We start from the raw sequence: 25773 nt of genomic DNA on the forward strand, positions 1-25773 counted from the left end.
ATTCTATTCTATTCTATTCTATTCTATTCTATTCTATTCTATTCTATATGCCATTTATTTCAATTGCAAAAAGATAGCCATCTATTTTAAAGCACTTGATTGACAGAGACAAAAGAAAGACGGGGGAGAGAGAGAGAAAGAGAGGGAGGGAGGGAGAGAGAGTAGTAATAGTAGTAGTAGTAATAGTAGAAGTAACCGTAGTAGCAGTAGTAATGGGTTAGGGTTAGGGTTAGGGTTAGGGTTAGGGTTAGGGTTAAATTAAAAGGCAGCTTTTAAATTAATTAATTAAAAATGGGAAGAGTTACATTTCCAATTCCAAGAAGGTGTTTTTCCTTTTGTTTTTAAAGTAGCCATTTTTGACCTCACTAACTTTTATACACCCCAATCTATGTCATTTAGTACATCTCATAGTACTTTCGGACCTTTGCCTACAACATTTTTTCCCCAACTCTTGATTTAAGTCAGAGGTGTCCAATCTTGGCAACTTTAAGACTTGTGGACTTCAACTCCCAGAATTCCCTAGCCAGCATGGCTAATTGAGGAATTCTGGGAGTTGAAGTCCACAAATCTTAAAGTTGCCAAGGTTGGACGCTCCTGATTTAAATTATGCTTTTTGAAGCACACAGGGTCACATCCTGTTACTTCACCCCACAGGAAAAGTAATTTTGGAAGAACTGTCTTGGAAGTATGCATTGGTCTCAGGTTGCAAGAAACACCTAGGGACCTTCCCAAAGATTGGAAGGAAATTGCATTTTGCTTAATCCTTTAACCTCAATATTGGTCTGTCATCTATAACAGATACCATAGGGATATACCTTTGGGAGAGGGATTATGGGAAGAATAATTTATATTAGCATTAATTTAACACAATTGCTGAAGATGTCAGTCTGGTGAAACTTAACACTGTAGAGATTTGAGAAAAAATGTGTTTTAAGACCATGGTTGTTATAGGGAGGAAATATAATAGGAAATAGACTTGGAGCATATTTACTGAGAACGTCAATTATTTGGGATTTTTATTTTCATTAGTTTCAGGTTGGATAATTATTGCAACCGGTAAACTTTCTCATTTGTAAATAGGTCGATTTCCTCTGACTTTAAATCTTGACAGTTTGATTTATGTAGCCATATGCTTCTGCTACATTTGACTGTTTATCAATGCAAATTATATTGTTTATTATTAAAGTAGCAGTTGCAGTAATTAACATGGACCTTCTCAATATTTAGCAAGAAGTAAAATTATGACATCCCTGTTGAGAAGCTTCAAAATACAGGTAGTCCTCATTTAGCATCTGTCTTGCTTAGCAACTGTTCACAATTACGACTGTGATGAAAAAGTACCGTAACTTTTTACAGCCTTTGCTGGTCTGTCAAGCAAAGGAAAGCTGAGGTCAGATCATAAGCCCAGTGCAGTTTCACTTAGTGGCCAGTTTGCTTAATGTCTGAGTTATGGGCCCCAACTGTGGGTTGCTAAACGAGGACAACCTGTAATATAACCAACTCGCACCTTATTTATTGTTTATTGTTTATATTTATATACCACCCTTCTCCCGACGGACTCGGGGCGGTGAACAGCCAACAGTTAAAACACAAGAAATACAAAATTTAAAAACAGCATTAAAATCCAATTAAATTAATTTGGCCCACAATTAAAAACACCCCTGTATTAAGACCCATAATTAAACAATTTAAAAATTAAAACAATTTAAAAGAGTTAGGCCAGCCCGGCTTGCTGGAATAAAAACGTCTTTAGGGAACGGCGAAAGGTGCGAAGATCCGGGATCTGCCGTATCTCCGGGGGCAGCTCATTCCACCTTCTTGATGAATTGAAGCTCATAAACCAATAAGCTTCTTCCTGTTGTAGAAAATTAGCACCCATCTCTCTCCTAGAAGAATTAAATGTTTTTAAAAAGTAGAATATTATATTTCCCAAAGGGAGAAATGGAAACATGTTTTTTAGAGGGAGAAAGCAACCCCCACCTTCTTTAATAGCCCACAGCAGATGTCAGCACTTAAGAGATAGAGGTACATAGCTCTATTCGTAAGCAAATACCCTCACCCAAGATCCAGCAAAGGTTAGGATTAGTCCTCAGCCACAATAGAAATTGCCCAATGCCGCTTCATTGCATTACCCTCAGAAACTCAAACTCAATCTATAGCCGTGATGGCGAACTTATGGCACGCGTGCTGGAAGTGGCACACAGAGCCATCTCTCTGGGCATGCAAGCCATCACCAGTTGTTCTTCTGGGTTCTGGCGCACTGGCCAGCTGGTCTTCACACGCATGGGAGTGCCGGAAACCAGCAGCCATCCAGAGCGCATGAGTGTGCCGGGAAGATGATCTTCTGGTTTCCTGCGTACGCATGTTCACCGGCCAGCTTCACATGTGCATGCATGCCAGAAACTGAAAGACCAGGTGGCCGATGCACATGTAAACGCCGGAAATCAGGAGTACATCTTCCAGATGAGTGCACACACACCGGGCGGCTGCTCTTCTGGTTTCTGGAACATGCTTGTACACTGGCCACCTGGTCTTCGGATGTGCATGTGCACCAGAAACTAGAAGACCAGGTGGCCGGTCCGTATGCACGCGCTGGAAACCAAAAGAGCAGCCATCCGGTGTGCATGCGTGCGCTGAGAAGATTATATTTCCGTTTCGGCGTGTGCATGCGCAGCGGCCACCTGGTCTTCCAGTTTCTGGCATGCATGCACATGTGAACACCAGCTGGCCGGTGCACATGCGCATGCAGGAAACCAGAAGATCATCTTCCTGGCGTGCACATGCGCTCCAGGCGGCTACTCTTCCGGTTATTCTGAAGCAATAATGCAAGGACAAACCAACTCTTTTATACATAAGTTAAGCTAAGCTCCGCCCAGGCTCCAAACTGTCTGAGTTACCAAATAGTCCCCATTGGCCATGTCTATTCCGATCCATGAACACTGACATACTGACAGCGCGCTCCTGTTTCGGCACTTGGTGCCAAAAAGGCTCGCCAACACTGACTTATAGAGCCAGCTATGACCCCTACATAACCCCCTACAAAAGCCAATAGAAAACATGTTCTTGCACAGGAACAGGAAGTTCAAGTGCAAAGTCCAAGAGAAGGTATAACCCCCCCCCCACTCTCAATTTGGCCAGCTGCCCAGAATCACAAGAGTCTGGTGGTTCTGCTTCATCAATAAATGGACCCTCTTTCCGATCAGCCTCCAGCCTCCATTTTGTCTCCAGTGCCGTTCTCCCGGATTGAAACTGAACCAGATGGATATTTCTTCCCACACTGTGTAAGATGAACATTATGGGAGTTGGAGTCCAATATATCGGGAGAACTGATAGGTTAAGGAAGATTGAAGTGGAATGAAGCTGAGTTCAATAAGGGGACAGAATTAGAATTGCTCTGAGTTTGTATAGATTAACTGAGCTGCTAAAAACCTAATTGATTCTGGCTGTGCTCTGTTGCTCTGCCCTGCTTTGGGGTGTTTGCTGGCACGAGTGGAGAGAGCAAGAACTTCGGAGCAAAGATCATTTCAAAGATACAGTCGTGTCCAATTAGAACATACAATTTGTCATCACAAAAACAGTACATCAGCACATTCTGGGAGCAAGGATCACCAGGAAGCTGCTCCCTCTGTATCCCAGGAAGATCATTATGGCATCTATCCACCAGAGCAGAAGCAACAGCAGGAAGTTAGTTCTGCCCCTTTGGCCAATAATGGCTGCCTCTCCCCCTTCCCCATCTTCCTTCCGTTTTTTGCTTCCTGTGTAGAAAAGTACCGGGGGATCCTTTGCACCCCAGCCAGATCTGATCCTTTTTCGAATTCAGGCTTTCTTTCGCTGGCTTCACCAAATCTACTCCTGTTCGGATGTTCTTGCACTGATAAATTGACAGACAGAATCCTTCCCGTAATTGCTTTCTAACATCCTTTTTAGGTGTGAATTTTATGGAAGCTCATAATATAATACAGCTAGTCCTTGACTTACAACCATCTGTTTAATGACAGTTCAAAGTTATAACAGCACTGAAAAAAGTGATTTAACTACAGGTCCTCACACTTACAACCATTGCAGCATTCTCACAGTTACTTGATCAAAATTCTGATCCTCTTTTTTTTTTTTTAATTTGATTTATATGCCGCCCTTCTCCGGAGACTCAGGGCGGCTTACAATGCATTAAGCAATAGCCTTCATACTTTTGTATATTTTATACAAAGTCAGCTTATTGCCCCCACAAACTGGGTCCTCAATTTACCTACCTTAGAAAGGATGGAAGGCTGAGTCAACCTTGAACCTTGAGCAAGATTCGAACTTACTTTAATTACAGACAGCTGGTGTTAAATTACAGTGCTTAGTCTGCAGAGCTATCCAGGCTATCCTTGATCCTTGGTAACCAGCAGTGGTAGGTTGCTCCCAGTTCGCACCGGTTCACAAGAACCGGTAGTAAAAATTTGTAATAGTTCGGAGAACCAGTAATAACATTGGCTGGTCACGCCCCTGAACCGGTTCCCGGCCCGGTCGCCGCTCGCTTACCCTGCCCACCTCATCAGAGGCTTTAAAAAAAAAAAAACTTTTAAAAGCATTTTTCCGAAAAAATGCTTTTAAAAGTAAAAAAAAAAGCCTCTGATCATCGCGTGGCTCAGCTGAGATCGTCAGAGGCTTTTAAAAGCATTTTTTCTACAACCTCTTCAGCCGAAGAGGTTGTAGAAAAAAAAATGCCTTTAAAGGCCTCTGCCGATCTCAGCTGAGTTGCCTGATAGTCAGAGGCTTCTAAAAGTATTTTTTTCTGCAACCTCTTAAGGTTGTAGAAAAAATGCTTTTAAAAGGAAAAAAAAAAAGTTGGCCACGCCCAAGCCATGCCCACAAAACAAGCCACGCCCACAGAACCAGTAGTAAAAAATTTTAGAACCCACCCCTGGTAATCAGCATGTTTTTATGATGGTTGCAGGGTCCCAGAGTCATGTGATCACCATTTGCAACCTTCCCCACTGGCTTCTTACAAGCAAAGTCAATTGGGGAAGTTGGATTCGTTTAAGTGCAGAGATTTGCTGAACAAGAACAGCAAAAAAAAAAATTAAAAATTAAAAATCATAAAATTAGGGCAACTTACTTAACAACTACTTTTTTTAGCAATGGAAATTCTGGACTCAATTGAGGTCATAGGTTGCAGACTATTTTATTTTATTTTTATTTATTTATTTTGTTTATTTGTCAAACATGTACAAGATAGCAGGTATAAGTATAAACATGAACATGAACATAGGAAATGAGTACAAATAAATGGGGACAGTAGGACAGGGACGGTAGGCCAGCTGGTGCACTTATGCATAACCCCTTTATAGACCTCTTAGGAATGGGGTGAGGTCCACAGTAGAGTTTAAGGTTGAAACTGTGGGGGTTTGAGGATGTAACAATGGAGCCAGGTAGTGCATTCCAGGCATTGACCACTCTGTTGCTGAAGTAGTATTTTCTGCAATCGAGTTTGGAGCGGTTTACCTTGAGTTTGTATTTATTGTTTGCCCAAATATTATTGAGATTGAAGCTGAAGTAGTCATTGACAGATAGGACGTTGTAGCAGACAATTTTGTGTACTATGCTTAGATCAGACCAGCGTAGTTCCAGGTTATCCAAGATTTTGAGCCTGGTGGCATGAGGGATTCTATTGTGAGCAGAGGAGTGGAATACTCTTCACATGAAATACCTCTGGACCCGCTCAATTGTATTTATGTCCGATATACAGTGTGGATTCTAGGCAGAGGAGCTGTATTCAAGAATTGGTCTGGCAAAGGTTTTGTATGCCCTAGTTAGCAGTACAATGTTACCGGAGAAGAAGCTTCGCAAAATTAGGTTAACAACTCTTAATGCCTTTTTGGCAATGTTGTTACAGTGAGCTCTGGGGCTTAGATCGTTTGAGATGAGTACTCCTAGGTCCTTGACAGAGTGAGGATTGTCTACGAGGACGTATCCACCCAGTTTGTACTTCATGTTCTGATTTTTGTTGCCAATGTGTAAGACAGAGCATTTGTTGGTTGAGATTTGGAGTTGCCAATTGCGCGACCATTCTGACACATAGTCAAGGTCTCTTTGTAGGGCAGCAGTATTGTCGGTGGTGTTAAATAGTTTTATGCCATCAGTGAAGAGGACACAGCTGCTTATAATATGATCGCAAAGGTCATGTATGTAAAGCAGAAAGAGTGTGGGTCCTAAAATGCTGCCATGGGGGACACCACTGTTAACTGGTGCTGGGTTTGATAGGGCGCTCCCTATTTTGACTACTTATTTCCTGTTTAACTACCTGTAGAAAATCCTGGCCCTACTACATCCATAGTTCCCAGCTATAAAACATTTGCCCATTGAAAATACCCTCGAGTCATTCCAAAATAGAGCTACTAAATCTGTCCTGAAAAAATATGGATGGTTATGAGTAGAGTAGAGTAGAGTAGAGTAGAGTAGAGTAGAGTAGAGTAGAGTAGAATAGAGTAGAATAGAATAGAATAGAATAGAATAGAATAGAATAGAATAGAATAGAATAGAATAGAATAGAATAGAATTCTTTATTGGCCAAGTGTGATTGGACACACATTGAATTTGTCTTGCTGCATACGCTCTCGGTGTACATAAAAGAAAAGATACATCCATCAATAATCATAAGGTACAATATTTAATGATAGTCATAGGGAACAAATAGGCAATCAAATCATATTAGGAAACAATCAATATAAATTGTAAGGATACCAGCAACAAGGTTACAGTCATACAGTCATAAGTGGGAGGAGATGGGTGATAGGAACAATGAGAAGATTAATAGTAATGCAGATTTAGTAACTAATTTGAGAGTGTTGAGGGAATTATTTGTTTAGCAGAGTGATGGCGTTCAGGAAAAAACTGTTCTTGTGTCTAGTTATTCTGGTGTGCAGTGCTCTATAGTGTCATTTTGAGGGTAGGAGTTGAAACAGTTTATGTCCAGGAAGCGAGGGGTCTGTAAATATTTTTAAGATGGTAAACTTATCACAAAAGTAGTTGAAAGTAGCTGTATCCTTCTCTCTCAAATTTTTTTGGAGTTGTCCAAACAGTATTATAAAATGTGGGCATCTGCAACACACATAAAGCAGAGGGAGAACTTCAGTTGTGCAATTGCGGCTACCATCTTGAATTTTTTGACACCACTTGTGGATGCTATGACAAAACTAGTCAGTTGGCAAGCTTATCCTGGCTGGGTTTTCCAATGCCAGCAGTGGTGGCAATCTGAAAGCTGGAAGACGTATATACCGCTTCACAGTGCTTTACAGCCTAAGCGGTTTATAGAGTCAGCATATTGCCCCCAACAATCTGGGTTACATTTTAGACATTTTAGACCCGGTTTAAATTTTTTACTGATTTTATTGATCTCGGAAGGATGGAAGGCTGAGTCAACCCTGAGCCTGGTGTGATTTGAACTTCCAAACTGTAGGCAGATGGCAGTCAGTAGAAGTAGCCTGCAATACTGCACTTTAACCACTGCACCACCATGGCTCTTACTATCTCCATACTTGTGCCATGCTGTTGTGCTTCCTACTAATCCATGGAAATTTATTAATCAATTGATTTATATTTATATAATCAATTTACATAGCCACTTGCTCAGCCTTCAGCTTCTTCTATCTGAAAGTCAATAAGTTGGTCTATTGAGAGAAACTCTTACTCTGAAAACATTTCTGATGATTCTGCTTGTAACATTTATATATTTACAGTCTCTGAATTTTGTGCAGTGCTGGCTGTTTTCTAAATTTCCTGACATGGGCATAAAATTGTAGGTTTCTTGGGTTGGGGACACAGGAGCAGCCTGCATTCCAATAATCAGTATCCAAAATGCAAAATCTCCATTCCCACCCCACTCCAGGGGAAGGATACTGCAAAATCCCTATTCCCTCCCCACTCTTGGGGGAAGGATATTGCAAAATCTCCATTCCTACCCCACTCTGGGGCTAGCCAGAGGTGGTATTTGCCAGTTCTCTGAACTACTCAAAATTTCTGCTACCGGTTCTCCAGAACCTCTCAGAACCTGCTGGATTTCACCCCTGTTTCACATGCGTGGCAAGTGAAAATCAACAATAGAAATGGACTTTCAGTCACTGGTAATATTAAGAATATGGGGAGACAATATTTGAACAGACTGTTACAACTGTGCTAAATGTATTTTGTGAAGATGATGCTTACAGGAGGTTGATGTTTGCTGTTAGTTTTACAACACAGCCCATGGTTAGCTGGGAGGCAAGTTTTTATACAGGAGATAATGATCCATTTATGACCATAACTGAGGCCAGAATTTCCATTATTAAGCAAAGAGTTTATTAAGTGAATTGTGCCTAATTTAATGAGACCCCTTTGCCATGGTTGTTAAGCGACGTATTGCAGTGTTAAGTAGAATCACACAGTCGTAAGAATCCAGCTTCCCCATTGACTTCGCTTGTTAGTTGGGAAAGTCGCAAAGGGTGACCACGTGACTTCTGGACATGGCAACCATTGTAGATACATGCATCTGAATTTTGATCATGTGACCATGGGGATACCCAATGTGCGGTATCATGCATGGCACATGAGGATGAGGATGTTCTCGATTGTTAATGCGAAGACCAGTTATAAGCCACATTTTCCATGCTGCTGTGAATTTGAATGCTCACTGGATTTACAAATGATTGTAAATTGAGGACTATTGTACCATGTTACATTCCCCTTCCCATTCCCCAGTTTATATTTACACCTCTTGGGCAGAGGTGGGTTTCAGCAGGTTCTGAACAGTTCTGGAGAACCTGTAGTGGAAATTTTGAGTAGTTTGGAAAACCGGTGGTAAAAATTCTGACTGGCCCCACCCGCATCTATTCTCTGCCTCCCAAATCCCAGCTGATCGGGAGGAAATGGGGATTTTGCAGTAACCTTCCCCTGGAGGGGGGAGGAAATGGAGATTTTACAGTAATCTTCCCCTGCCACGGCCCCAAGCCATGGCCCCAAGCCACACCCACAGAACCAGTAGTAAAAAAATTTGAAACCCACTACTACTCTTGGGTCATGTTAACAGAGCAGCAGCAGTTTAAACCTAAAATCCAGCTGTGTTTGATACATGTAGAATTTGTCTCTCTCTCTCCTCTCTTTTGAGTTTTGGGCCTTCTTCTCTGTGAAAAAGAGCTCCAGTAGGAATTCGTTGGAGATTCATCCTGCCTTAGCCTTTAGGGCAGACACCATCAAGACTCAGAGGACTTAAAATAAACCCATGTAGAACTTGGAGATAACTTGCCCTATTGAGCTAGCTATTAATCAAAGAAGTTCGCATATTTCTTCTGGCTTTATAAAGCAAAAATCGGCAGGAACTAAGGCGGTGGAATTGTCCTTGGTGTGTTGGCTAGAATTTGAGCATCCGACACTTCTTGGCATCTCCAGAGGGCAGGTGGTTAGAGCCTCTGCCGTTCCAGGAAGGGGTACGTGAAGCATAAATCATGGCTAAAAGCGACTGCCTTCTTCCCATCAACTATCCACATGTTTTCCCTCCTGTTTTCCTCTGCCATCAATTTTTGTGGAAGCCCCAAGGTCTGTACTAATTCGTTCCACATATGTTGTGTCACCTTCTCCAATCTGCTGGGTGTGAATGACTGGGGAGAAGATGGAAAGGAACCGGGGCACTGTTTTAGAAAATATTTTGGCACAGAGGGAGTACAAGAGAGGAAAATTCTAGTTTTTTCCCTGGATGTTTAGGAGTTTTTCTTCTGGAGCAAACAATCAAGGAGCAAAGACTGTAATTTAATGAAATGGCACCCAAGCCCTGCATTTCAGTCCCTGCCATTGCCATGAAGAGCTTCAATCTTTTTTTAAAAAAACTGATTCAGAAACCCAGAAGATTGATGCCAAAATGCGTTGAATTTCAAGAAACCAGATATCGTATATCTGAATTGTTGAGAAGCTGTTGTAAGACACTCAGGATTCTGCCTTAGTGTCTCCGTCCCACACAAAAATACGGCAGATAGTCCTTGACTTACAATCACAATTGGCAGCAGAATTTCCATTGCTAAAGAAGGAGCATTGCTAAAGAATGGCTGCTTACACCCATTTAATGTCCTTTTTTGTCATGGTTGGTGAATCCAGCTTCCCTTATTGACTTTGCTTGTCAGAATCCAGCTGAGAAGATTGCAAATATCAATCACATGACCCCCAAGATGCTGCAACCATCATAAATACGTGCTGGTTGCCAAGTGCCCACATTTTGCTCTCGTGACCATGGGGATGCTGTGATGGTCGTAACTTCAAGGACCGGTTGTAAGTCACTTTTTTCAGTGCCAAAAGTTGCTAAACAAATGGTTGTAAGTTGAGGACTACATGTAAAACAAAATCTTTCTGGAAGGGGTGTTTCCAATGGGAGGATTATATGTCAAAAAATTAATGATTGCAGCCACAATCATGTGATCAAAGTCCAATCCTTTTTTTACATATGTTGCACTGATATCATAGTCTAGTAATGCTAACATTGTGTTGAATTATTGGTTGATTATGTGCCATCCAGTTGATGCTGGGGCTTTAGTGACTTTATAGAGCAGGGATGTCCAGCAGTGGTGGGTTTCAGATATTGTTACCACCAGTTCGCCCTGCGTGTGCATGCACCAGGGGTGGGTTCTACTTACCTTTACTCTGGTTCGCAGCGGGGCCGCGCATGCACGCTCGCTTTGCTCTTGTGCGCACACGCTCTTATGCGCATGCACAGAAGCGTTTTGATGATGTTGGGGTCGGTGGGTGGAGCCTCCCACCAATTTTACTACTGGTTCTGCTCTGTCTATAGAACCGGTGCGAACTGGGGGCAACCCACCACTGGCGCACACCTTCCAAGCATGCACCCAGCCTTCTGTGCATGTGCTTTGCTCAGGGGTCGATTCTACCTACCTTTACTACCGGTTCACAATGAAGTGTGCGTGTGCGCTTGCTTTGTGCACAGATGCTTTTGCACATATGCAGAAGCTTCTGCGCATGCGCAGATCACCCATGATGATGTCGTGGCAGGTAGGCGGAGCCTCCCACCGGATTTACTACCGGCTCTATAGAACCAGACCGAACCGGATGCAACCCACGTCTGGCCTGGCCTCAAAAGCATGGCTAAATAGGATGGCATAGCACTGGGGAAGGTGGGCAGGCCCACCCGCGATTTTCATAACTGGTTCGGGCAAACTGGTCTGAACCGGCTGAATACTACCTCTGATGTCCAGCTTTGCCCACTTTAACATGTGTGGACTTCAACTCCCAGAATTCCCCAGCTGGCTGGGGAATTCTGGGAGCTGAAATCCACAAATCTTAAAGTGGCCAAGGTTACAAACCCCTGGTATAGCTACATTTTCTCCCTGATGTTTTGCCCCTAGCCTGGTCCTTCAGATCTTACAATAGTACTCATTCATTGCCACTGTAACTGAGTCCATCTACTTTGCTGCCTTTTGTCCTCTTCTTGTCTTTCCTTCCATCTTTCCCTGCATTAATGCCTTCTCTAGAGAATTAGATCTTCACATCAAGCATCTGAAATAGGATAGTTGGAGTTTGATCATTTGTGCCTTGATTGAGAACTGGGTTGATTTGTTTAATGATTCATTGATTTGTTTGCTTGACTGTTCATGCTATTCTCAGGAATCTCCTCCAACACCACATTTAAAACCCGTCAATGTTATTTCTATTTTGCTTCTTCAAAGTGCAACTTTCCCTCCTATAGAGTATCATGGGCTATGTAGTGTACTGTAGTGTAGTGTCTGTACTGTGTCATCTTTATGGATATATGTGTTTAATTATAGTGTCTACAAAATTCCTGGAATGAAAGACACATTCTGCTAAATATTAAGGGCCATTTATCTTTTTTTGTCAATTGAAAATCCTCTTCGTGTTTGGATTCTCTCTTTTGCTTTAATGTTTCCATGCTACCGATCCATCTCACTTCCTCCTCGAGCAAAAACAAAGGCTTAGTGGTTTCAGGATTAGAAGGATACATTATTTTGTCATGTGTCTTTACTTAAGCAAACTGCAAGCAGCAGGGATTCCTGCTGGCTAAAGGGCCATCTCGATTTCTCCATCTCACTCAGGCTGTTGGCTCTCGTGACATCCATTCCATGATGTCAGATTTTCTTTATTTTTTATTTTTTCTGTGTGTGTGTTAATGCCTCTTTCTGAAGGATATGCGGCTCTTGGCTTCCCGCAGCCTGTCTCCATTTCATCTCCTTTTGCTGCTGCACCCGGTTAAACACAGCTTCCATTGCCAGGAACAAGCTTCTCCCTTGACAGAGCCACATCTTGATGAAGAGTAAGAATGGCAGTTTTACAGACACGGGATAGCCAACTTCTAACTTGGAAGAAATGGCCACAAGCAATTCTGCTTTCGCCTTCTGTCTGAGGTTCTTTCTTACTTAGGCACCATGCTAGCAAAAATATGCCCTCTGGCAAAAAATATGGTGCTATCAAAGCAAGAGGAGATCCATGGCAGCCGCAAGTGTGTGATCGGAGCCTCACATCTTATTTATCTATGATTATTTTTATAAATAACTCAAGGCAGCCAACATATCCAACACATCTTCCTATTTTCTCCACAACAGCAACAACAACCCTTGTGAGGTGACAGGATAACTGAGCTGGAAGGGTCTTTTAGTCCAACCCTCTGATCAAGCAGAAGATCCTATACCATTTCAGACAAATGGCTGTCCAGTCTCTTCTTAAAAGCCTCCAGCGAGGGAGCACCCGCAACTTCTGAAGGCAAGCCATTCCACTAGTTAATTGTTCTCACTGTTAGGAAATTTCTCCTAGTCTTTTCACTAGACTAGACATACCCAATTCCTGCAACTGTTCTTCGTATGTTTTAGCCTCCAGTCTTCTAATCATGTTTGTCGCTCTTCTCTGCCCCATTTTTATAATATGGTGACCAAAACAGGATGCAGTATTCTAAGTGTGGTCTTACTAAGGCTTTATAAAGCAGTATTAATACTTCATGTGATCTTGATTCTATCCCTCCTAGGATTGTATTGGCTTTTTTGGCTGCCGCCGCACATTGCTAGCTGATATTTAAGTGATTGTCCATTAGGACTCCAAGATCCCTCTCCCTGTGAGGTGGTTGGGCTGAGAGAGAGAGTGACTGGCCCAAAGTCACCCAGCTGGCTTTCATGGCTAAAGTAAGGCTTGAACTCATGGTCTACAGCTTTCTAGCCTGGTGTTTTAAGCACTAAACCAAACTGGCTCTGCATGCAAAGTGGGTTTTTTTTGTTTGTTTTTTTGCTGCTGTGGCCATATTCTTGATTCTTTTGATCTATTGTTGAATTTCCCCTGTTTCCAAGGTGATTTAAAGGATTATAGTGCACCCGAAAGCAGTTCAATGAAACAGTCCTTCATAGTTATTTAAAAACACCAACACTTATCTAAAAGAATTCCATGTTTTGCTTGGTACTCCACTCCTAGAACCATATTGCAATGTAAAAGAATTTCCTATATATACATTTAAGTGCCTGGTGATGGAGGACACATAAAACACACATTTTGATGTTGTGAAGCAAATCTGTTTTTCCAATGTATGAAGGGGGAAGGGGACTTGCATTACAATCAATGTGGTATTGTTGAGGGGAAAAACAAATATCCATGGTGCACACTTGTTTAGTTTTAACCAATACATGAGCTGAAATACTCATGAAATTCACTCCTAATTTTGTGAAGTAGTTTTCTAATTAGCAAACTTTCTAAAAATGCATACATCTAGTGGAAATATTTTAAACAAATATGTAGGTTACAAAAACAATGCACAAGCACACTATATTAGGAACAATTATAAAGACCAAGAAAAATCTGTACATCCAGGGGTGAAATACTCCCGGTTTGGACCAGATTGGACGATTCGGTAGCGATCGTGGGGGGTGGTTTGGCGATCTGGTAACGATGGCGGAGCAAAGCTCCACCCACCTGCCCAGGTGTCATTACTTCCTGGTTTTGACCAGGAAGTAATGTGTTTTTTACCTTCTGCGCATGCACAGAAGGTCTGCACACGCATGCGCAGGTCTGCACACGCATGTGATGCATGCGTGCATGTGAGCGAAGGGGGGCATGTGGGCGGCACGTGCACTTCCAAACTGGTAAGGAAGGTAGGTGGATTTCACCCCTGTTTACATTCATATTATATCCATTGTTTGTGCAAATTTAAAAAAGAATCTCAGATTAATGTGAGTTTGAATGTGCTGAATTTAAAATTCAAAAAATGAGGAATGGAGAGCAACTGAAAGTTTAAGAATCATCTATTCCACTCATTAGCAGGAATAATTATTTTAATCAACAGATAGTCATGTTGTTTGGCTGGAAGGGACTAACATATCTGCTGCTAAAAAGAATCATTCAAGATGCTGATGTTTAATATTCTTTAATGCGTCATAAGCCTCTTTATTCTGCCTGCAAAAACTGGGGTGAAGCAATCAACAACTTTTAAGAACCTGTTCTCAGTATTTTTCATCTTCAAACAGCACCAAAAAATAACACAAAACTTTGGTTATTCCACAAACATTTTCCACAAACATGAATGACAACATGATTTGGAACCATCTGCAATTTTAGCAGCAGATTTCCCTAAATTAAAAAATAATATTCCTTGCTCGTTCACCAAGTGTGCCAATTCCTGTGTCTTATGTCATTAAAAAAAAAAAGACTTGGGTTTCTATTACATTCTGATCATGCTTCAGTTGTTGCTATAAACCAATGAACTGTTTCTTCAACAGGGTTCTAGGTCTAATTCAAAATATGCCTCATATATATGTAAAAATAGAGAAAGTAAGAAAATATATATTCTACTATGTATTGCCAGACTCTGAATAATTCTGAACCATTGATAATAACATTCTGAGGCAATTTTAAGGTTTCTAGCTATCTTTAATCAGATAACAGAGCTATCCAGGGCTATTACTGAGTAAAAAAAAATACAGTTTCTGTCAGGTCTAATAGAGAGAAAGATAAGCAAGAGAGGATAGAAGAGTGTTAAGAATGATACTTGCAAAAACAGGAATCAAAATGCATGAATGCGTACTCACTCATACGCACAGGCATACCTTCCTCTTTGAAAATACAGCAATAAAAAGTTTGTAAATCTGCTCCAGGCATATGGTGCATGTCTGAGAGATGTTACTGATACCCCCAAATCTACTGTGATTTTGCACTGCTTGGGATTCAGTTCCTCTCTGGGTTAAAAAAAAATATTATTTGGTAGAAACAGGGGACCCCAGAAGGGGATTTGGTTTTAGACTCATAAAATCAGCCCCTTATCTATATCGATTTCAATGTCTACATTTTACAAAATTTAAAAATCAGGGAAGAGGGAATATGTGACTTAAGCATCACATATAATTCAATCGTAAAACTGGAATGATATATGGCATGTACTGAAAAATAAGTGCCTGAGAATAAGCACGATTTCTCGATAAACATGCGGAAAGTTAGACTACATTTTTTTAAAAACTCAAGGGAAACATTTTTATTTCATTTTTTCAAAATACTGGGAAGTATGGCTTCTGGCAAATCTTCAGAGAAGCAATTATATGGTCTTCTGAATAATTCCTAGTTACTATTTAGCACCGGCAAAGGTGACATAATGTCCCCCGATTTCTTGGGTATCTAAAGCTGCCATGTATTTCCTCTATGCGTTAATTTAGTACAGAAATTTCACCTGAACAAAGATATCTCTGTGTATCATTAGGTTTTATTGATTAGAAACAAACTCTTCTATTTGCATATATTTTCAGAAAATGGTAGATCAGAAGTGAGAGCATGCTTGACTCGTTTTGACGTGATATATGTTTTAACTATTATCACCTTAGAACAGGGAGCACTCTTTTGTCAGAGAGGATATATATAACATCTGCAATATTTTTTAAAGTTCCCCCAAAGACTTTATTCCCTAAAAAATATTTGAGATTTTTTTTCTTTTTCTCCTCAATCTTTGTCCAGACAAGGCTGTCTTGTAGAAAGTTTTCTTTGCAACTTCTAATATATTTTTAATACATTTTTGTTCCTAAATTTTCACCTGCCATTTTCCCTGTATAATGTTCTGGAGCATCACTAATTTTGGGGATTGGGGGGAGGGGTTTGGGGGTGAAGATGTAGGATTTTACGAAGGATTCAAATGATAGATGGGTTGGTACTGAAACAATTCTCACTGCTGTTTGCAATGGTCCACAAAGAACAACAAAAAGAAATTCAGAAAAATGAGCCTGTGACTTGAAATATTGAATACTTGAAATATAAATGCAGGAAAATTGTCATCCCCCCTCCTCAATTTGTCTCTGTACAATCTCTGATATTTACAATTAAGTACAATGGAGGCAAACAAATTGCTGATGAATGGAAAGGCATATTTTTAATCAAGCAAGATTATAGCCCTAAACATATATTGTGATTTAACTCTTTCTCCTTTTCTTCTATTGTAAAATGTTTACATCAGAATAGGTTAAGAATAGATGCATTGATAATATATTTGTAATTGATAAAACAATGCAACCTTAATAATTAGAAACAAAATGGCACGTTTAAATTTTTTTGCATTAGGCTACTTGCGTTGAAGAATATATTTTTGCTCTTCCTAGGCTAAAATCAATCCTCAAAAAACTTCAAAGGCAGTTTTTAAAAAATATCTTCTTCTATCAAATTTCTGCTAAAGTTTGCTTCCAGCTTTCCCAAAGCCCTACCCTTGACGACTGCAGAAACAGAAAGTTGGACTCGAATGGTCTTTGAATAAATCCAGCTCATTCCTCACATTCTTTGAAAGATTAAATGAAATAAGCCTCTGTTGGTATAATACAATCCAAGCGGTGTTCCACTTCGCAACACCAATACATTAAATCCAGAAATACTTCTGAGCACTTGCTTCCCTGTTTGCTACCTCTGTATAATTTGCTTTGTTTTGTTTTCTCCTGTGAACAAGCAACTTTAAAGCAAAAGAAGCTATTATTGTTGCTGATCTGTTTGATTGTTGTAAATACAACATTCCCATTTACCTAATCAATTGTTTCCTGTTTATCATCTCTTTCCTTCACAATCATTTTCATTTTAACAGTGCAAATCCTTCACCCAGTGCAAGTTTGTCTAACCACAAAGCCTTGGCTTCTGGCTCAGAACAATAGAAAATTGGAGAAAAAATGATCAGGATAAAGAACTGCTTTGTTCAATGCTGGGATTTTTGTCTGCTTGTTATGATGCTGTTATTTATTAGATTCCCATTGCCATGACAATATATACAGCAATAGGTCCAGTTGATTACTGAAAGATCCTTTAGTTCAGATAGATGTTAACATGATTTCGGCTGGTTTACCTATTTTCAACCTGCCAGCTAAATTCACAAGTTTCAGATATTTCAACCTCTTCATTTTATAGTACCCCCTCAAATGTTGGATGCTTACTGTTTTTCTGCATAATTTATTCCTATTAAATCTTTCACCTGTGGGCAAATTTAAGAAACGGTTACAAGAGTTTGCCATTTTCTTATATATTCCTAATTATATCAAAGCAACAGATTTTTTTTTTTTTTTTGCATTAAGGCTTTTTGGATAGGTAGGCTGTGTTAATATTACAACAACAAAGAAGAAGATTATGACTATTTAAAGACTATCACATATTTTGTGGGCCTACTGGAGTAACAATCAATGTACACAATAAAATAGAGTGTAGCTTACAAACTGTGTGCTGCAATAAACTGGCCATTTTCAAACGTGTCACAAAACAATACACTAATGGGAAGCTGATTTTTATTAGTAAGGGATTAATATTAGTACCATTAACACTTTGATAATAATGAGCTGCAACATTTTCTTTTCTTTGTGGTGCTGAAAACCTCTGAAAATGCCCAGTTGAGGTTTTTCTCCAAAGAGTCCCAATCCAGCCAAAGAAAAATAAGCCTTATGATTTATAAGGAACTGTATGACTTATTACTATATAGAAGTAAGACACATTGCATGCAATAGATTTTCTATTTTTCACATAAGTGAGTACTACATCTTGCATCTCTCTTATTTATCTCAAAAATGTTCCCTGCATCTGGTTTATGTCAAACATGCCCAAATTTCTTGAGAAGGCTACTTTGAAAATCTTCAAAATACAAATATTTATATATATTATGGATTGATTTTTTTTTCACCCTTGCACATTCTAAAATTCAGTATGGTGAGCAAACTGTAAAATATAGTATACAAAATGTATGGTAATTTAAAAACCTTCTGAAGAAATGTACTTATTTTTAAAAATCTGCTTTTTAAAAATTATGTCCAGTAGCAACTTTCTAATCTATTTTAAATATAGAGCAATGTATCTTTCAAATTTTTAACTCCATGACAAATTATATAGACACTATTGAGCCTTTCAAAATTTTAGAAGGGTTTTTAAAATGGAATGTTAACAGAAAAATATACACAACTAATTTATAGTATTTTTTGCTTATTCAATTCATATTCCTCCTTTCTGTTCAAATTTATGCTACAAGCAGTGTTCAGATCCACTGACTGTAGTTTAGATTGCTGATAAGAGAGGAAAACATTAAACTTTTCATTTTATTATGTCTAGAGAAAACCTAGGAAAAATTGCTGAAGTCAGCAACTCTAACTATACATTACCAGAAAATAAAGTTCGGAGAACAATATGACTCTTTTCTGTGTAAAAAATACTTAGAACTGGAAATAACAACTTTATTGGAGATATATGTAAATAAAGCTGGGTGGGATGTCTGAAAAAGCCAATTATTCTGGATATGCTTTAAAAAATCAACAATAACATACTTATTAGATTGTGTGCCAAGCTTGGGGCCCTGTGAGTGTTAAGGACCCCATTTCCTGGCTGCATTAACAACCATAGTAACAGTTCCACTTGGATCCATATTTATTATTTATTAGATTTTTATTGTTGTTATAATTAATTCAAGGTGATGAACATACATAATGCTCTTTCCTCCTCCTGTTTTCCCCATAGCAACAACCCTGTGATGTGGATTGGGCTGAGAGAGAGAGCAACTGACCCAAAGTCACTCAGCCACCCTTTATGCCTAAAGCGGGACTAGAACTCACAATTTCCTGGTGATTGGCCCAAGTAACCCAATCAGCTTTAATACCTAAAGTAGGACTAGAACCAGTAGTGGGTTCCACTTACTGGTTCGGAAGTGTGAGCGTGCCTTCTGTGCATGTGCAGAGTGTCTGTGATGATGTCCAGGTGGGTGGGCGGAGCCTCATGCCGCCACCACTACCGGTTCGCCCAAACTGGCGCGAACCGGTAGAAACCCACCACTGACTAGAACTCACAGTCTCCTGGCAATTGGTCTAAAGTCAACCAGCCATCTTTTATGCCTAAAGCAGGACTAGAATTCATTGTCTCCTGGTGATTGGCCCAAAGTAACCCAGCTGGCTTTCATGCCTAAAACGGGACTAGGGAACTCAAAACTCTCCTGGTTTCTAGCCAGCCACCTTCACCACTATATGTATTTATTTTCTACTGCTTAAATTATTTTAATAGTGTTTCATTGTTTTTATATTTATGATGTACTCTACCCAGCGTCACTTGTTGAGATGCGCAGCTATAGGGATCAAATAAATTAAACAAAAATAAAAATAATATGAATATGAATAACCAGAGTGGCTTCTCTGTAATTGGAACATGATTACGATCCAAGTGGGACCACTTACCATTCTTGTGAAGGCCTGGCATTTCTATGATAAAAGTAAAAAGCCAATAAATACTAAAAATGCCTCAGAACTTCCATATCCTGGGTATGAATGGGACATTAATGTGCACAAAGAGACCGTTTTTGCTGGATGTTATGAGTAGGTCATTAAAGGAGTCAAATCATGATTCCCCCTGCTCCTGTTTTACAGAATTTCAGTGCAGCCCTGTGGTTCAGATATAATTCATTTCCTTCTTATATCTCTGCTAATTTCAAACATCACTCTAAGCCACATTTTAATCATAGTTTGTTGTATAATTGACAATTGGGTGGACACTCACATAGTCCTATTCCATAAAGCATATTCTGAAACCTCAAGGACTGAGTTTACACAACACAAAACCTAGATCAACCCACGTTGATCTTTGTACAAGTCACTCTCTTTTTGGGGATAATAGACTTGCAATCCTATACAGAACATATTTACTTATATGTAAATGCCAGGAAGATCCCTGGTATACAAATTGGTGCTCTATTTTCTCTATTTTTCTCTTTGGGGCAGCTTCAGTTAGTTACTCTGTGATAGCTGTGATAAATACAACTTAGTTTTCATCTGTTGAAATATTGCAAGTTATGAAAACATAGCTTTTGCTAATGAAAAGTCTTTAGGTTGGATCCAGAGTTTAATTATATTTCATTCCCACTGAATTCTGTGGGATTTAGACGGTAACCAAAGTGCCCATTGATTTTAATATGGCCTAAATACAATTACTATACGATACATGTTAACTGTACATATGTTCTAAGTTAGAGTATGTGTAGAATTGCAGTCTAGGAATAGGAGTCATCTTTTGATTCAATGGGACTCTGTAATTTTGTGTAGGATTTTACTAGATACCAACTTTTATATTTAAAATATCTTAATGTAAATGTCTTTGGAAGCAAATACATAATTTTCAGTTTTTAGCTGATAATGCTTCCACACAAAGAATTTCACTATGTATATATGTATCTTGCTTTGTTCATGGGATTTTGTGGGATATCTTCTTTTTGTGACTATCTGGATATCTCCTTCGGGGTTTTTTTCTTATCACACTAGGACCTGTCTATAAACATCCAACATTTATGGTACTGCGCTACAATTATCAAGAATGGAAACAAAGGCTAGCAGCAGTTTTCAAACTTGGGAGTTCAAAGAAACTTTTTTTTTTTAATTTTTTTTAAAATTTGATTTATATGCCGCCCTTCTCCGGAGACTCAGGGCGGCTTACAATGCATCTCGATTTTTAAGTTCATCAGAACTCTCATCATGAGAGTTTGTTAACTGCAACTCATTTTTATGTACACCACAGAAAAGCTTTTCATTTATGCAAATATGTCAGTTTTAATTTATCCTCTAGTTTTGTTTCTCCCATTTCTGTACTGTTTGATTTTTTTTTAAATGGATCTGAATGTCTAAATGTAACTTTTTTGTTGTTTAACCCAATTTATACAATTTTTATAAACTATTTTTACCAGAGTTTACACATTTAGAGAAGTCTGAATTTCAAGTATGTCCGGCCCTGTTATTTAAAAATATGAATGTCTATTTCATCTCAATTAGATACACAAGAAATGTATGTGCCTTCCAAATCTAGTGCACATGTTAAAACATTCCTGAAGCTGTAAATTACAGAGAAAAAGAAAACAAGCTTTTAAGTAAGTTTGCCTTTGATAATTAATCTACCCATAAAGGAACAATGGGTTCATCAATTGCATAGAGTACAATTTTAAAACCAAGGATCATACAGATGCCTGGAAGAGACAATTTATTTGATGTTGCTGGTCAGTCTCTTTTAGTTTCAACTCTGATTGTGATTAAAATACCAAAGAAAAGGATTCTTATTAAATCTGGGATTGTCTTGCAATGAATTAATAAATATTATAAAGTGAATAGCCACCTTGCATAGCACAAACACCAATGAAACTTATCTCTGTGTCTTATTGACTTTGAAACATTATTTCCTTTTTGTTAAAATTTGCAATGCAGTCTACTGTAATTTTAGTACATCACCTATTAAAAAAGAATACTGGACTGTTTATTGAGAGCCATGAAGTTCTCAACCATTTCATGAAGATATAATTTTTTTTGGTAATCAATTCTTATTTTATAAATTCTCTTCTACTGGGACATTTACACAGGTATACAGAGCCATTTTGTTAAGTATTCATTAGCTTAAAAGAATACAGCAAATAAGGATCTAATGCTTAAATACATCCCTTGATAATAGTTTTCATAGGAGTTGTAAGAGCTTTTTATAATGTTTACCAATATCTACCAAGACGAACATCTGTAGAAAAATATTAGCAAAAGAAGTTTAGCTGTAGCTAAAATATTACCAAATTAAGTTTGGGATCTATACAGAAAAATGTAATAGTTCTTAAATATGCATAATTGTTTGTTTCTAAGCTGTAGAAAAATATAAAAATCTGAAAAATTCTCAAATGTATAGCAGGACATGCCAACCTTCAGAGCTCATATTATTGTTTTGTTTTCCATTTTCAGACATATTAAATAGATCAAAGCTTTTCCCAAACAAAATAAACTTAATATCATCTAATGTTGACATTTGTCACTAAGGATCTTCAAATTTTGTTAACTTGTGCTTCAGTGCAATTTTTTAATGGAGTGGAAATTTTGGTTCCAGCATAGTAACAATTCTTCACCATTTACTTGGAACTTTTAAAATGGAGGTGTGATTTAGTAGCCATGTGTAGTAAATTGTGCTAATAATTCATTTGCCTTCTGTGCCATAAAATATGCTTATTAGTAATGTATCATAAACATGTATGACTATACATGAATAGAAACTAATCTATAAATTGTAAAGGAGGGCAGGGAGAATTGTTTTATAGAATTAAAAAAAAATTACCCTCCAATGTATTTTTGCGGTGTGGGAGAAATATTTTAGTGGCTATCAATCTGAGATTTTGATGCTACACAATCAACAATCTGTTTTCTCCAAAATTATGGAAATTTTGGCTGTTAACATTTTCACACAAATGTTCAGAAGTACATAAATCTTAGGTTCTACATATGCAGAAGAAATGAATATTTTTTAAAAAGCAATGCATTTAAAAATAGGTTGATGAACACTCACATAGTAATAGAAGCTGTTTTGAAGCAATAACCTCTGCTTGCTTTAAAACAGCGAATATTTCAACAAGGTCTATTGAAGTAGCATAGATTCTATCACATACATAAAAAATTAAATAGTTGACATCAACATAAAGCTGATTCAAGATGCAGAATAATAGAATCAGTCTCAGTACTTCTTTATTTTCCAACCTGTGGTACTCTAAGAAGTATTGTACAGAAAATTGTAATAATTTTAAGATGTCACTGTGGAAATTTCAAGCATTTCTTCTGATTTCAGGCACACAGCGGAACAGGCAATGGCAGATTAGAGAGGTCTTAAGATGCAAAAGCTTGGGGGAACTTTCATCTCACCCATACATTTTAAGAAACCTTGAAAAACTCTTCCAGTTCCCCACAAAATTGTCACTAAGCCCCAAAATATGAACAACAAATGAACCATTAGCTACAAAACCACTTGCATTCCTCTGCATCTATTATATGTTTTATTGCCGGGGGCCTGCAGTAAATATGGATATATTTAGCAATATAAGCACCGGCACGCTGTCTATCTCTATTGCTTGGATATCCTTTATAAGATTTCCTTTGCCTGCATCATCTGAGATATTATAGCTTTGTTCAGATAATAACTGCAGTGTAAACTTTACATGTTTTCAGTATCAGTGTCATACATCTTGCTCTTAAATAACTGGGTCCACATTATATTGCAATAGTTATTCAAGTCTATCTGTCTGTCTGTCGGTCTGTCTGTCGGTCTGTCTGTCTATTTATCTATCTATCTATCTTGCAAGCAAAGCCAACATAATGCAGCAGGTATGAAACAACACTTTGCCACCCTAAATATTTATCAAATTTGGGGCTGGCGGGGTTGACTTCCAGGTAGAATTTCTCATGCATTAAAGAAGTGAATGCAGAAAAATAATGGGAAACAAGAAAGAATGATATAATAGCTTGATGAGAGCAAACCCACCTTTTCTCCCCCAATTGTTGTGTCTGGAGCTTGTGTCCAACTCCACTATCCACCGAGCTTTCTGGAATCTGATATCAGCCACGCTGGAGTTTCTTAAAAATGAAATCCTCTTTGTTGAGAGTTTAAGAGGAAGTTTAGCAAGTTTTACAAGCCGTTGGGTAAAAATACTAGACAGTCGTCTTGTTGGATGTATGGGAGGGTAACGGAGGTGGGGAGAGACGGGAAACAGTGTCTCTGGAGATCTGTTAAAGGGTTCATGAGTTAACACAAGTTTTGATAGTCAGGTTTCTCACCCAGTCCTGGAATCAGGAGGGTAAAACACTTTTCCAGATCTCAGAGGCTTTGATCTGGGGTTGCTACATTTCCTGATGGCATTGCCCTGCATGAGGGGACTTCCAACAGAGATCTTCATGAGTCAAAGAAGGGAGTAAATTCCACTGTTGGGACAGAAGCCAAACACATGCAGACAGGTGGGCTGCAGGATACTGAACAGAGGAGAGATATACAAAGGAAAAGGGGCAAAATAAAAATGGCCCATCAGGAAAAACATCCAGATTGTAGACCAACAGGATTTAAGCAGGAAAAACAAAAGACTATTGGAGTCCAATCTTCACATATCCAGAGGGTATGAGGGGATCATAAAGCAGATGAATAAAGATTTAGGACCTGGGCCACCCTTATATTACAATACCTTCTTGTGCTCACAAAACCTCATCTTTCTCAGAGGCAGAAAAGGAAGAGATGGCCCCCCCAGAAAGTTCAATATTGGGGGGGGGGAAAGGTGACCCTTTAAAAAAGGGCCCATTTCCCATTCTAACATAGTTCTTCCTTCAGTTTTCAGATGTTGTCATTTAATCCTATTTGGTCTATAATCCGAGAGTCAGTTTGGTCTAGTGAGTTAGTTTGGTCTAATCTTTTTCCATCCAAGAGAAAATCCATCCTAGGTTCAGAAAGGCCCCAATGCCTACTTTTCTATCTTTAACTTGTCCATTTTGCTCTGGAGGCCTAAGAAAAAACACACCATTGTTTAAAGACTACATACAATGCTGTTTGCTTTCAGAAGTACAGGTGTGTTACATTTGGCTCAGAAGTGGACAAATGTGCTTTGAATCTGTTGTGGGTGCATTTTCTTGGCTGCTTCTTAAAGATACGCCAGTTGCGTCCCTTTCTAGATTGGGACTCCCTACGCATGGTCACTCAGGCACTCATCACTTCCCGCCTGGACTACTGCAATGCTCTCTATATGGGGCTCCCCCTGGGGTGCACCCAGAGGCTCCAGCTGATCCAGAATGCGGCCGCACGGGGGATTATGGGAGTGACGGGGCGCTCCCATGTGACACCTCTCCTGTGCGAGCTGCACTGGCTCCCGGTGGTCTTCTGGGTGCGCTTCAAGGTGTTGGTGACCACCTTTAAAGAGCTCCATGGCTTAGGGCCGGGGTATTTACGAGACCACCTTCTGCCACCAATAGCCTCCCACCGGCCAGTACGCTCACACAGAGAGGGCCTCCTCAGGGTGCCGTCCGCCAGACAATGTTGGCTGGTGACTCCCAGGGCCTTCTCTGTGGCGGCGCCCGCCCTCTGGAACAACCTCCCCCCAGAGATACGTACAATACCAGACCTCCGGACTTTTCGTCGGGCCCTGAAAACTTATTTATTTCACCTAGCCGGGCTGGCTTGATCCCACTGTTTTTTGTTAAATTTAATTGATTTTAATTGGGTTGTTTTAAATTGCGGCCAAAAATATTTAATTATTTTTAAATTGTTTTTAAATTTTGTATGTTCTGTTTTATTCTGGCTGTTCACCGCCCTGAGTCCTGCTGGAGAAGGATGGTATACAAATTAAAACAAAACAAAACAAAAAAGAAACTATGGCTTTTCCTGAACTCATCCTACAGCCACGCATGCCCAGGAAAATACAAGGAGTCCTCGATTTACGACTACAATTGGTACCAGAATTTCTGTTTCTTAGCAAAGCAATTGTTAGTGTGTCACACCCAATTTTGTGACTTTTTTTTTTTTGCTACATTT

General features: G+C 39.2%; 1 protein-coding gene across 2 annotated transcripts in view; it reads right to left on the reverse strand.

Moving 5' to 3' along the window:
* Positions 1-23918, reverse strand: part of NTN5 (netrin 5) — a 55561-nt gene extending 31643 nt beyond the window's left edge. Inside the window, exon 1 of one of the 2 annotated variants that reach the window (XM_034419527.2) lies at positions 23746-23918. The gene's annotated coding sequence lies outside the window, so the exon portion shown is untranslated. The remainder of the gene's footprint in view (positions 1-23745) is intronic. The other variant, XM_034419528.2, reaches the window with a different exon arrangement.
* Positions 23919-25773: the final 1855 nt, after the last annotated feature.

This window comes from Pantherophis guttatus, chromosome 4, assembly GCF_059756535.1.
Source record: "Pantherophis guttatus breed Tessera chromosome 4, ASM5975653v1, whole genome shotgun sequence".
Taxonomy (NCBI): Eukaryota; Metazoa; Chordata; class Lepidosauria; order Squamata; family Colubridae; genus Pantherophis; species Pantherophis guttatus.